Source organism: Dryobates pubescens, chromosome 15 (assembly GCF_014839835.1).
Source record: "Dryobates pubescens isolate bDryPub1 chromosome 15, bDryPub1.pri, whole genome shotgun sequence".
In the NCBI taxonomy this organism is placed as follows: domain Eukaryota; kingdom Metazoa; phylum Chordata; class Aves; order Piciformes; family Picidae; genus Dryobates; species Dryobates pubescens.
This window is the reverse complement of record NC_071626.1, coordinates 2,078,617-2,091,464: the sequence shown is the minus strand read 5'-3', so window position 1 is coordinate 2,091,464 and position 12,848 is coordinate 2,078,617. Positions and strand designations below refer to the sequence as shown.

At 51.9% G+C, this 12,848-nt stretch overlaps 1 protein-coding gene across 1 annotated transcript in view; it reads right to left on the bottom strand.

Annotated features, from left to right (window-relative positions):
- Nucleotides 1–11,799, bottom strand: part of ATP2B1 (ATPase plasma membrane Ca2+ transporting 1) — a 78,357-nt gene extending 66,558 nt beyond the window's left edge. The window contains exon 1 of the mRNA XM_054167979.1: nt 11,578–11,799. The gene's annotated coding sequence lies outside the window, so the exon portion shown is untranslated. The remainder of the gene's footprint in view (nt 1–11,577) is intronic.
- Between the last annotated feature and the right edge of the window lie 1,049 nt (nt 11,800–12,848).

The following is a 12,848-nucleotide window of genomic DNA, read 5'->3' as shown; positions in this document are numbered from 1 at the left end:
AGGTTCAAACACTCTCAGGAACCTCAGCTTAGATGCACTTAGGACTCTTCACAAGGGCTTGTTGTGGGAAGAGGGAATGGACTGAAGCTGGAAAAGGGGAGATTTAGACTGGGTATTAGGAAGGAATTCCATGCAGTGAGGGTGGTGAGACTCTGGAACAGGCTGCCCAGGGAGGCTGTGGATGCCTCCTGCCTGGAGGTGTTCAAGGCCAAGCTGCCTTGAGCCACCTGGGCTGGTGGGAGGTGTCCCTACCCATGGCAAGGGGGGGTTGGAACTGGATGATCTTCAAGGTCCCTTCCAACCCAACCCATTCTGCATCCATGAGTCCCTTCAGCAAGCCAAGGGGCGCAGTGGCCGCTGGCAGCCTGAGACGCTGATGCAAGTGGCCAGGATTGCTGTGCCGCAGCTGGGCTGGCGCCTGGAGCAGCTGCGTGCACACGCAGCAGGAAGGATGTGGTTTCACAGTTAGTGTAGGAATATCCCAGCCCACACTGCTGCCAGGAGCTCCAGCTCTGTGCCCTGGCCTGCACCAGTGCTCACACTCACCTGACTTCAAGGTCAGGGGACAGTCCTAGACGGGAACTGGTGACAGGGAAGACACTGGCACCGGCGACGGCTCCTCCCGAGGGTGACATGGGTGACAGGGACTGCCCCTTGCCAGCACAGCACAGGCCTCACCAGCTCAAACCAACCATGGAGACTCTTCTCCTCACTCCTGTGCTCATCCTGGCAGGAACCTGGCTGCACCTTCCCTGGGAGGTCCCCGCTGAAGACTGTCACCAGGGACCCCTCCTCAGCCATCTCCCTTCCAGGTCAAGCGAAGCCACTTCACTCAACCTCTCCACCCAGCACAGCACAGCCCCTAAGTGGCTTAGTGACCCTTTTGCCAGCATCTTGTCAGGACACCATTTTGGATGCAGCCTCACAAGCACAATGGAGGTCAATAGCCTGCCAGCCACACTCTTGCCAGCATCAGCTAGCCCTCACCAGCACAGCACAACCCTACTGCTGACTCTGGAGGATGTCCTACTGACCTCCTTCTCCAGCCCCACCACAGGGAGATGACCATCAGGCAGCCGAGGCAGCTCCCTGTTCACCCTCACCCCCAAGGATCTGGACCAGCCAGCAGCCCAACCACCACAATCCAGCAGCAGATGCACATCACCATCTCCAGCTACTCCCAGCTGCTGCAGCAAGGAGGAAAACCCTTCAGTAATGCTTTTGCTTTGCCAGCTCAGTGATGCTCAGGAGGGCCTTTTGGCAGTTCCCCATCAGGAGCATGAAGCAGCCCTGTTTTATGACCACTGCCTCAGAGTAACAGGTGGTGTCTGTCCTGTTGAAGGCATTTTGCACATGGGTTTATATACAGCTATCTTGAGTCTCCAGGTTCATTTCTCTACCTTTAGATTTGACAACCAATTCACAGAATGGTTTGGGTTGGAAGGGACCTTACAGATCATCCAGTTCCAACCCCCTGCCATGGGCAGGGACACCTCCCACCAGCCCAGGTTGCTCAAGATCTCATCCAACCTGGCCTTGAACACCTCCAGGGAGGAGGCATCCACAACCTCCCTGGGCAACCTGTTCCAGTGTCTCACCAAACAGAATGAGAACATCAAGCTTCAGGTCTACACAGATTCAGTGGTTTTGTTTCAGAGTAGTTCACTGGCCAAAAAGCAAGCAAAACCAGAGTAGTCCCCTCAAGCATCCACTGCCTTGCAGCCTTCCATCTCTTAAACTGATTGTCTGTCCTTAATTTCTCACTGGCAGCTTTAGGGTGTCAGACTTTGCATAATCAAGACAACCTTTCCTGAACAGTTTTGGTAATTAGGTTTGAGGTGGAGCAATGGCAAGATCAATAATCAGATCATAGAATGGTTTGGGATGGAAGGGACCTTAAAGATCATCTAGTTGCAACCAGCCTGCCATGGGCAGGGACACCTTCCCTAAAGCTCCATCCTACCTGGTCTTAAAACACATCCAGGGAGGGGCTATCCAGGGGTAACAAGGGAAAGTCCCATGTGAATTGTTCACTCACAAGCAGACAATATCCTTGGTTCATGTCCCAGTGCTCCACAGGCTGCTGTTTCCTTTTTTTGCACTGAAACTCCTTTACAAAGATTCCTGTGACCTGGGGTAAGCACTGAGTGGCTGTCCCCATCTGAAGGAGAGTTCTGCTACGAATGCCTCCACTAACAAACCAACTAACACCACCAAACACCCAAACAAGCCAAGCCAAACAAACAAAACCACACACACACAACCCCCCAAAACAAACAAAACCCAAACCAACAAACAGAAAAACCCCAAACAACAACAAAACCCAACAACACAAACACATCCAGAACCCCAAACACATCCAGAAGGTAAGAGACCATGCTTTCATAGAATCAACAAGGTTGGAAAAGACCTCAAAGATCATCAAGTCCAACCTATCACCCAACACCTCCTGACTACTAAACCATGGCACCAAGTGCCACATCCCATCCCCTCTTGAACCCCTCCAGGGATGGGGACTCCACCACCTCCCTGGGCAGCACATTCCAATGGCCAACAACTCTCTCTGTGAAGAACTTTCTCCTCACCTCCAGCCTAAACTTCCCCTGGCACAGCTTGAGACTGTGTCCTCTTGTTCTGGTGCTGGTTTCCCAGGAGAAGAGACCAACTCCCACCTGGCTACAACCTCCCTTCAGGGAGTTGGAGAGAGCAAGGTGGTCTCCCCTGAGCCTCCTCTTCTCCAGGCTAAACAACCCCAGCTCCCTCAGCCTCTCCTCGTAGAGCTTGTGCTCAAGACCCCTCCCCAGCTTTGTTGCCCTTCTCTGCACACATTCAAGGGTCTCAATGTCCTTTCCTCAAAACCTAGATAATTTGGTGCCTTAGTACCAAACCTTTTCAACCCACTTCAGAAATGCAGCTCCAGTTCAGAAACCAAGGCGCAGACCTGCAGTCACCACAGCCAGAGCTACCTGCTCCCGAGGCAGGCTGAGAATGGACTTTGTGAGCTGTGAAAGCAGCTCCCCATGCAAAGCAAGCTCACTGCAGAATGTGAAAATCCCTGCCCACTGGTAGCTGCCTGCACTTCAGAGCTGAGGCAGGTGAACACAAGCTGAAATTAGCCAAGCTGCTAATAAAGCAGTTGTGCTAACAGTGCTGGAGCACCTTCCCTCCCCTCCCCAGCTGTTAAGTCTCAACTATGTATATCTGAAAGCCATCTGGCACGGGTCCTGCCTGCCAGCCAGTTTAAATCATTTCATCTTTCATACCACCTCAGCAGAATGAGGCTGCTAGACACTACTCTAAATTAAGTATTGATTTGCATTGTATTCCACAGGCTCCATCAAGTTTTGCACCAGCTTCAGCTCCTGAGGGGAGAGGAACTGGCAGACCCGAGCCACGCAGAGCAATTTAAAGTGTGCTATCAACGGTGAGAGCAGCAGCACCTAAATGGAGGTGAAAAACTCCTGCTCAGGGAGACCCTGCTTTAGTCTCCACCACATCTAAATAGCCAGGAGGGGCTCTTCAGATAATTCAAGGGCTGACCACACACAGCAACAAGAAATGGGTAGGAAAGATGGCATCTCCCCAGTCTCTGATCTAAGAACCTCCTAAAGCAAGTGAGGCTGCAGAGCGCCAGGCACTTCTTCATTTCCTCCTCTGCAGTATCAGAGGGCACAGAGCTAATGCAGAGGTTTTTTAATGTTTTATTTAGAGCAAAAGACCTTTATGGATAGATCCAAATAATCACTTCTGGAAAGCCATTAGTTGAAGGCTGGCACTCAAAACTACTCTCTGACCTGCTGGCAGAACAGTAACTTCAAGTTCTTCTACATGGAAAGATTACCACTCTCTAGGGGATGACTTCACCTGATGGTGATCACACCAGGAGGAACCTCCCCACACCACTGAGCTGAAGACTTGTGCTGCTTCCCTTGTGCAAGCCTCACTTCTCACCTTGGAGAGCCCAGTCTGGGCATGAGGACCGCATGAACACAAATCATCCACTGCTGCGGCAAGCAGAGCTAAAGGAGCAGAGGTAGCACAAAAGGAGAGGGCAGTTGTGGAGCAGCCCAGGGCAGGATGCAAATGGAAGTAGCTACGAGGCCACCTCAAGTCATCCTATGAAATTTTCCACTCTCAGTGACAAGGCCAAACAGGCCAAGTACAAATGAAGTCTCTTAGATGATGCTGATCAACACAGCAGCTTCAGAAGACCATGATAAAAGTGCCACAGCTTCAGAATATTAAAGAAAGGCAGGGGGGGGAATACAAATCAAACATCTTCCATTAACAAAAGTGCCTAGCAAGTCTTTTGATCAGGACTTAAAAGATCTCTTGAAACTCCTACCACACAACCCCAAATGTTTTCCAAGCTTTGACAGCCACACTGGACATTCTCTTAGCTTTTTTTGTTTCTTTAACAATATCCTTCAAGCTATCCTAAAAAAAACCCCAAAAGTTTGCAGGAGCTGCAAGACTTCTCTGCAGGTGCCTCCTTACTTCAATAAAGAGCATGGAACTAGGGCTCTTTCTGTGGTGGGAGAAGTCCATCCAACAGCTACTGTCTCTCCTTCCTCCTTTCTCCACGTGGAGCTATCAGTTGGTTTTGATTTGGTTTCAATCCAGATCAATATTCTAATTTGCTGTGCAGATGGAACTTTATCAGGCAGCACTATAGATCAGAGAGTTGTTGGGGGTTGGGGAAGACCTCTAAGATCTTAAGAGTCCAACCTTCAGCCTAACACCACCATGGCCACCAAACCATGTCCCCAGGCGCCATGGCCACACTCCTTGAACACCTCCAGGGATGGGGACTCCACCACCTTTCCTTTTTCTTTGGAGAAATCTGTTCTCACATAAGACCCAAAACTTCTTGGTTTTATTAGGCATGCAAGAGTTGAGAAGCTGAAGCAGACACCACAAGCAACACATCCTTGTGTCTGCAGCCATCCTGAAAGAGCCACGTGTAGAAGCCACCAGCCAGCTGCCAAGCAAGTACAAAACCAGCTGTGTGATCTCTCTGTGAGGGCACATTTGTAACACTCCAGCAAAAGCAGCATTTATTCCACTGGCACAGGTACTGCCAAGGTGCTCAAGATGATCTGGGATTCACAAGTCTTCAAAGGAATACCAAACTTTGAGGCTTGGTGAAGAGAAGCAGGAGGAGACCAACACCACTGTGGACCTTGGGGTTGAGTCCCAGGAAGGAGCTTAAAGCAAGAGCAGCTGAAGCATCTTTTCTGCCTGGAGCTGGGGTTTGCTGCTCTCAGCCATGCAGAGCACGGGACATCCCAGGTCTCCTCCTCGTGGACACTGTACACCAGGTGGTCAGAACCCAACAGTGTTGTATTCCCTGCTGCCACCTTATCTTTCTTTGAATATGAGGGCACAAGTAAGGGTAGCAGATTACAAGTGATAGGCTCCAGAGAAGGGTGTTTTAAGAACATGGTGTTTCCTCTGCTCACTGGGCATCGAGCTGGCATCCAGCTTGTAAGCAAGATTAAAAACAACCAAAAACCCAAGACATGCAGCTCACTGAAGTCCACCATAAGCAGGAGGCCCTGCAGGAACTCGCCTCTCTCCTCCAAAGCAGGATCAGAAAATGTCAAGAACACTACCAGCTAGGAAAGTTGGACCAGGTGATCCTTGGGGGCTCTTCCCACCTAGCGTTCTGTGATTCTGAGAAGTCAGCAACGAGCCAACACTAACTACCCCTAGTGCTGAGACCATGCTCTAAGTGGCAAAACCAGGCACACTTAGCAAAGGTTCTGAACTCTGTCACCTTCAGAGCTGGCCACAAGCTCCTTATCTACACAGTAGAGTTGCAAGCAGCAGTAAGGGGAGGGTACACACACTTCCTTGGCCCACCTGCCCCCAAGGCAAGGTAGATATTGTTTGTGTCTTGCAACATGTGGCACATGTTACCTCTTACTGGGCAACAAGAATTGGGATTTACTTTCAGAGAAGAAAAATATAGAATCCCACAATGGCTCAGGTTGGAAGGGACCTCAGAGTTCACCTATGCCAACCTCCATGCCATGGGTATGGACATCTCTCAACTAGACTCAGCTGCTCAAGGCCTCGTCCAACCTGGCCTTGAACACCCCCAGGGAAGAGGCATCCACAAACCCTTCTGGGCAACCTATTCCAGAGTCATACTGAAGAACTTCCTAAGGTCCAGCCTAACCCTCCTCTCCCTCAGCTTCAAACCACTCCCCCTTGTCCTGCCTCTGGACAACCTTCTGCAGCCTTCCTGTAGCATCCCTTCAGGTACTGGAAGGCAGCTCTAAGGTCCCCCCAGAATCTTCTCCTCTCTAGGCTGAAAATTCAATGATCCTTCTGCAAGTCCTCCTACCTTTTCTTTACATTTCTTCTCCCACCAGCCCTTTGAAATCCCAGCTGAGAAAGCCTCATGCCTACTTCCCAATTCACCAAAATTAAACTAATCACACCTCCTGCTGTCATCTGTCAGTTAGAGTAAGAGGTAGAAGTGGCAGCAGAAATCACTTGCAGGAGGGTTCACTGGAATATGAATAGCCTGAAAAGGCAGATCCCTTAAATTTACTGATCACAGCAGCTGAAGCCTGTCATACAAAACCAGAAGCTCATTGCTATAAACTGGATTTGAAAGCCTGATAATCTAGAAATCAAAGGCAAATTGGGACTGCATGACTCTGTTGAAACCACATTTGGTGCATAAAAAGGTGCAACTCTTCCAGGATGACTTAGGCTCATCTTTTGCTTGTTGATTTCACTCGGTGTTCTCTCCCAGAAATCTTCCTCCTGGTACCAACTATCACTGCTTCTGCCTGCTTCAGAGATGCACTTTGAGTTTTCCCATGCAGATAAAACCCTCCTGGACAACAACTCCTTCCTTCCCTGCTCTTTATCACTCTGCAACCAGTAGACAAACTCTTTTCAACTATTTGAAGCCAAAAGGAGACAAAAAAAAATCTTCCTGACAGTTGCCCCAAAGTGAAGAAATCCAACCCTAAAGAAGGCCTTTTGGACTCAGATTAATAATTTCTAATGCTGGGGAGAGATAGTCATAAATCATAGGAGCACTCTTCTAACAGGCAAAGGTAGCACCTCATGTCCTGTGCTCTTCTATCAGCTTTGTGAGGCATAAAAATGAGGATTTCGAGATAAAATTCAACAGGTTTGGGGGTGTGGAATTGACAGCCATTAAAAATCACAATTAAAAAAAACAATGAAGTAAAACAATAATAATAATAAATTACAATGATCATAAAGTAAAATAAAAACTGGAATAAAATGGAACTACAGTGCTGCACGTGAATAAAAATAAATGAAAATGAAAATTAATGAAAACTAAAGGAAAGGAAAACTAAAGGAAAGGAAAACTAAAGGAAAGGAAAACTAAAGGAGAAAAATAAAGACAATAAAAATAAATAAAAAACTAAAGAAATGAAAAATCAAGAAAAGAAAATAAAGAAAAGAAAAGAAAAATCAAGAAAAGAAAATAAAGAAAAGAAAAGAAAAATCAAGAAAAGAAAAATCAAGAAAAGAAAAGAAAAATCAAGAAAAGAAAAGAAAAATAAAGAAAAGAAAAGAAAAATAAAGAAAAGAAAAGAAAAATAAAGAAAAGAAAATAAAAATAAAGAAAAAGGAAAAGCAAAGGAAAAGCAAAGGAAAAGCAAAGGAAAAGCAAAGGAAAAGCAAAGGAAAAGCAAAGGAAAAGCAAAGGAAAAGCAAAGGAAAAGCAAAGGAAAAGCAAAGGTCTATTTAAATAGTAATTAACAGTAATACCTAATACTAACCCCCCCTTCACACTGTTGCATGTGCTACAGCAGGACAGTAGGCAAAGCCAATCTTAAGCTTTTAAGGCAAAAATATTGCAAGCTCTAGATTTTATCTGACTCTTAATTAAAATACTCTCCAGAGGAAGACCACTACCCCCTGAACAGCAGCTTTTTAAACAGGTTTTATTATTATTATTACTCTTCTTCACCTTGAGCTGGGTTTAGAACGCTAAAAAAAGCAGCAATTCAGGAATATTACTGCAGTGTGCTCGATCCTTTTGGAGGAAAGGATGCATTTCTCTACCAAAATCTGCTAGAGCTCCGAGGAGCCTTCCTTCATTTCTCAAGGTATCTAAATGCCTTGGGTTGAATATTCTTCATTGCATTACATTCTGCTAATGGAAACCCTGAGAGATCCTCATTGAAGCCCCCCCCCCGCCCAGTGCTATTTTCCCTTGCAACCCAGCAAAATAAAAGAAGAGAACATATATTAAACAGTTCAAACACCCAAAGACATCACCGAGGTCACATTTCAGCTGTAAAGAATGCTCAGTGCCATTAATATTTAGTTTACCTTAATGGAAGAAATTTGAGTTAGGAGATCCTTTAGGTTATCTTGTCCACCCCTCCTGTCAAGGGAGACTTGCTTGCTGTGGCACGTTATTGATTGCTCTGCCCAGTCCATTTTCAGCTCATCAGTTAATATTGAGCTCTAAAGCTCTGAAATGATGGCAAAGTCGGTGGGGTTGGGTTGGGGTTTTTTTTGATTGCTTGTTTTGTTTCTTTTTTTTTTTTTCCCCTAAAGCATCCTTTTTTATCCTTTTTAAAAGTGGTTTCAGCAGATCCAACCTACACTTTTTTGTCTTCTTCAAATCTTCTGTCTCCACTTTAAATTCCTCTTTTCCAATTAAACTCAGACCACGTTTCTTGCTCCTTAAAAATCTTTAACCTTACGCCTGTCTCCAGGTGATCAGATTCTTATTGCCCAAATTAACTCAAACAGTAAAGAAAAGGAAAAAAAGAAAGGCCATTAACGATTAGACCTTCCTGACCGAGCTGCAGGACGTTTACAAGCCTCTCAGCTTCCTCTTAAGCTCCCACCGCATGGTTTGGAGGTTCTCAATGTTAGCAGCCGACAGAAGTTCTCTACGGTGTGGTCCACGCAGGAGTCACTTTGTAAATGAGATTCTAACCTTAGACTGCAGAGCATTTTTAACTGGTAGAATCACTCCAATTATGGGGATCCTTTACTTTTATCCCTATGTAAGGCAACTTTGTGAGAAACCAATCCAGTTTACCCCAACGTTAATGTGACCCTGGTCTGGTTTCTGCTTAGTATGCAATAGTGAGTCACCGAGTGGCCACGCACAGAGCGCAGCCACAGTTCCCTTCGGAATTAGATGTGATTTGTATCATTTTAGCCACCTACACCGGCAGCAGCGCCTTGCTCGGAGCGAGCTGAAGTTGAAATGTTGCAATTCAGCACCCAGACGGCAAGACTGGCTGGGGAAAAAACCTCCATGGAACACATGTTCTCCCCATTTCCCTTCGAGTAACCCCCAGCCTGGGGGGTCACTCTCCACTCAACTGCCAAGAGCAGCAGTACACCAAACCACTCAACAAGGCTGCTGCAGACTAGAAACCTCACATTGAAATGTGCAAGGTTTGTTGTTCTGTTGTTTGTTGGTTTTTTTTTCCCCTCCCTGAATTCAGTGACCACTTTTTCCACTGACACCGAGAGAGTTTCCATTCATTATGCCCTAAGTATTAAAGTCCTAGCACACTGGAAGCTGTTCCTGCCAAAAGAGCCAACAACAAGCTCCAAGATACCCAAAAGTTCACTTCTGTTGGAATTCACCCTTTGGACCTAAGGTGATCTTTAAGTTCCCCTCCAACCCAAACCGTTCTATGAATCTATGATTTTGTGGTGTTTGGAACAAATCCTTGATGAAGTCCAACAAACAGCAAGGGAGGGAGGGGAAAAACCGGCACGGGTTGTAGCTTAGAGCCATCACCTCCTGAATATGCCATTTATGACCCAAGATGTTAGCAAGCTATCTAGCCGAGCTCTTTTCAAACACCATTTCAACTCGAATTCATTAGGATCCACAAGTGCTTTAACGATGCAGCAGCTAGGTGGTGGTTTTCCAAAGGCACACTCAGCAAGTCAAGACTGTCAGTCGCTCCCGAGGCAAGACACGCTTCACAGGTACCTTTGGCTCGGGGACCTCACTTCCAAAAAGGGAGACTATTTGAATAGTCACCTAAACCAGTCACTGGTGAGCTGGATACCAGCGCAAGCACTCTCAGAACGGTGGTTGAAGGCATTTTAAGTTATTATCCCCAGCTCCTTTATTATCTAACTCCTCTATTCTCACCAGACCTTAAGAAAGCTTCAGCACCTGGGATTACAAATTGAAGAGTGCTGCACAGAACAGATAGTTAAGGTTTTCTGCGGGGGGGAATCTTAGACAAGCAAAAAGCCTCTGAAAATCAGGTCCTGAGCATCTTTCTTTCTCCCCTTTCTTCTCACACAGTTTAAGGAGTGAAAAAGAAAAAAAAACCAAACAAACAAAACCCAACATTTAAATATAAGTAAGGATCGATACGAAATGTGGAAGATGCCAAGCACTGCACACACTCCCACTGAAGCTGGCCAAATAGGTTGTCCCTCAAATAGAAGACCCTGGGACAGACTCACCCACAGCTCCCGACCTCCAAACGCTTCTCGCTGCTCAGCCTGACCCCGCTCACCGCTCCGGTAGCCACAGCTCAAGCCATGAGAACCGCTCACGACCACCTCTACCCATCAGCTTTCCATGAGACCTTCCCCCCGCGATCCCCAACCCTTCCGACCCCAGCCCCAGAGGCTCGGCAGCGGGAAGCTCGGGCAGGCGGTGGGGTGGACACTCGCCCTCCCATCGCCCCGCTCCGCTCCCTCCCGCACCCAGCACCGGCCATGCACCGCCGGAGGCTCCGGCCCGCTACCGAACTCACGTGGTGCCACATCCAAAGGTTACCGGGACACGGCTGACACCGCCGTTACAGACGCTTCCAACCGCGAAACGGCCCCACACAGCTTCGCGCTCACCCGCGGCGCGACGCCCCCGGCGGGTCCGCGGTACCGGCTACCGGGGGGGAGTCGCATCCTCTCCCCTCCAGCGTCGGTGGACGAACAGCCCGGTCAGGCATCGATAAATCAAAACAGCCCGCCCGCTCCGGCCGAGAGAGGCGTACGAGCCAGCCGTGGCCAAAAAAACACCGCCCCGGGGGCGCGGCGAGGGATGAGACGCCGGCGGGCAAGGCTGCGCGGCTGCCGGGCTCCCGACCTCCGCGGGGCGGCGGAGAAGCGCCCGGGATGTCGGTGTCGTGCAGCCGCAGCGGGCTAATCCCGGCTACTTAACCCGGCGGAGGCTGAGCACCACCTTAATCCGTCGAGTTTGCGCGACCCCCACCCCGCCCACGGGGGACTGCGGGGCCCCGGCGTGCCCGGCCGCGGGGATCCGCGGCGCTGCCGCGCCCGGCGGCTGCGCTCCCGTGGAGGCTCAGCCCCGCATCCGCTGCCCTCAAGGTCACGCCGCGCCCCGGCTGCACGACCAGGTGCGCGCTCCGGTTACCTGCAGGGAAAAACCGACTAAAGCCTAGAAGAGCAGCAACCAACCCCACAGCCACCGGCCCCGCTGCCTCCCCGATGGGAGCCCGGTCACGGCCCGCAGCCCCGCGACAGCGGAGCAACGCTGCACCTGCCGCCGCTGCCCGTCCCGGCCAAGACGGGAGGAGATCTTCCCCAAGCCACCGCCGCCACCGTCGTGCTTACCTCGGCGTCGCGGGGCCGATCCCGCCGCCGCCCAGCCTCCAGCCGGGGGCCGGGACGAGGCACCCGTGAACCTGCCGCCGCCCGCCCGCTCGCCGCCGAGCGCACAAGGTCCCCGCGCTCCTCGCCCTGCCCACGGCCGGCCGGCCCCGCCGCGCCGCCCCCGCCCTGCGGCCGCGGGAGGAGGGCGGGAGAGGCGGCGGAGGCTGGGGGGAGGGGGGGTGAGGGGGAGAAGCGACGACCGAATTGGGAAGAAGGGAGGGGGCACCGGCGCGGGGAGAGCCGGGGGAGGAGGAGGAGGAAGGAGGAGGAGAAGGGGGGGGACGCAGACCGCCCGCTCCGCCCCCGTCGCCTCACCGGCAGGAACCAGCGATTCGCCCTCCTCGCGAGGGCTACCACCGCCGCCGCTCCCCGGGGGCCCGCCCGCCTCCTTTCCCCCCGCACGCACCGGGTAGAGGCGATCACACCACCGGAGCCCCAGCGCCGCAGCACAACCGCTACAGGAGCCCCAGCGCCACCGGGCAGGGCGGGGCGGAGCGCAACGATCCGCCCGCCTCCCTCCTCCTCCTCCTCCTCCTCCTCCACCCGTTCGCCCGCCTCGGTCACTCACTTGTCCGCTCCCGCCGCCGCCCCCTCCCCTCTCGGCGCCGCAAACCGCCGCCGGTCCCCGCCGCCCCCCTCACCGCCTGCGGAGCGCCGGTCACATGACGGGGCCCCTCGCAGCGCCGAGGAAAGGAGGGGGGGGGGTCCCGACGTGCGGCGCCTTCAATGGGGGCGGAGGGGGAGGAGGGCGGGGAGGGGCTCCGGTAGGCACGGCGCCCCTGGGGGCGGGGCCTGGCGCCTGTGCCCGCCCCCCCGGCGTTGCCATTGGGCGGCCGGGGGCATGACGCGCTTGTTTCCATGACGTAGATGGGCGGGCCCGCGGCGTTTGATGGAGCCCGGCGGGCTCCGGGGGTCGGTGACTTTGCCACGAGCGGCTCCCGCGGGGCGGGGCGGAGGCGGGGCGGCCTCTGTCGTATCGTCCCCCTCCCCCCGCGTCCCAGCCCCCCGGGTCGCAGGCCGCTGCCAGCCGGGGCCAGGGAATCTCCCGGCGGCGGCGGGCTCTGCGACAGAGAGGGGGACGGGCGGCAGCCGGTCCGCGGGGCAAGGCCGCGTCAGTTTGCCCGCGGTGGGCGGGGGCCGTGCCGGGGGCGGCGAGGTTGGGGAGGCGTGACCGTGTGAGGCCTCCCTAACGGTTCGCAGCTCTCCTTTGCCCTCGGGGCCGCGGAGACGCC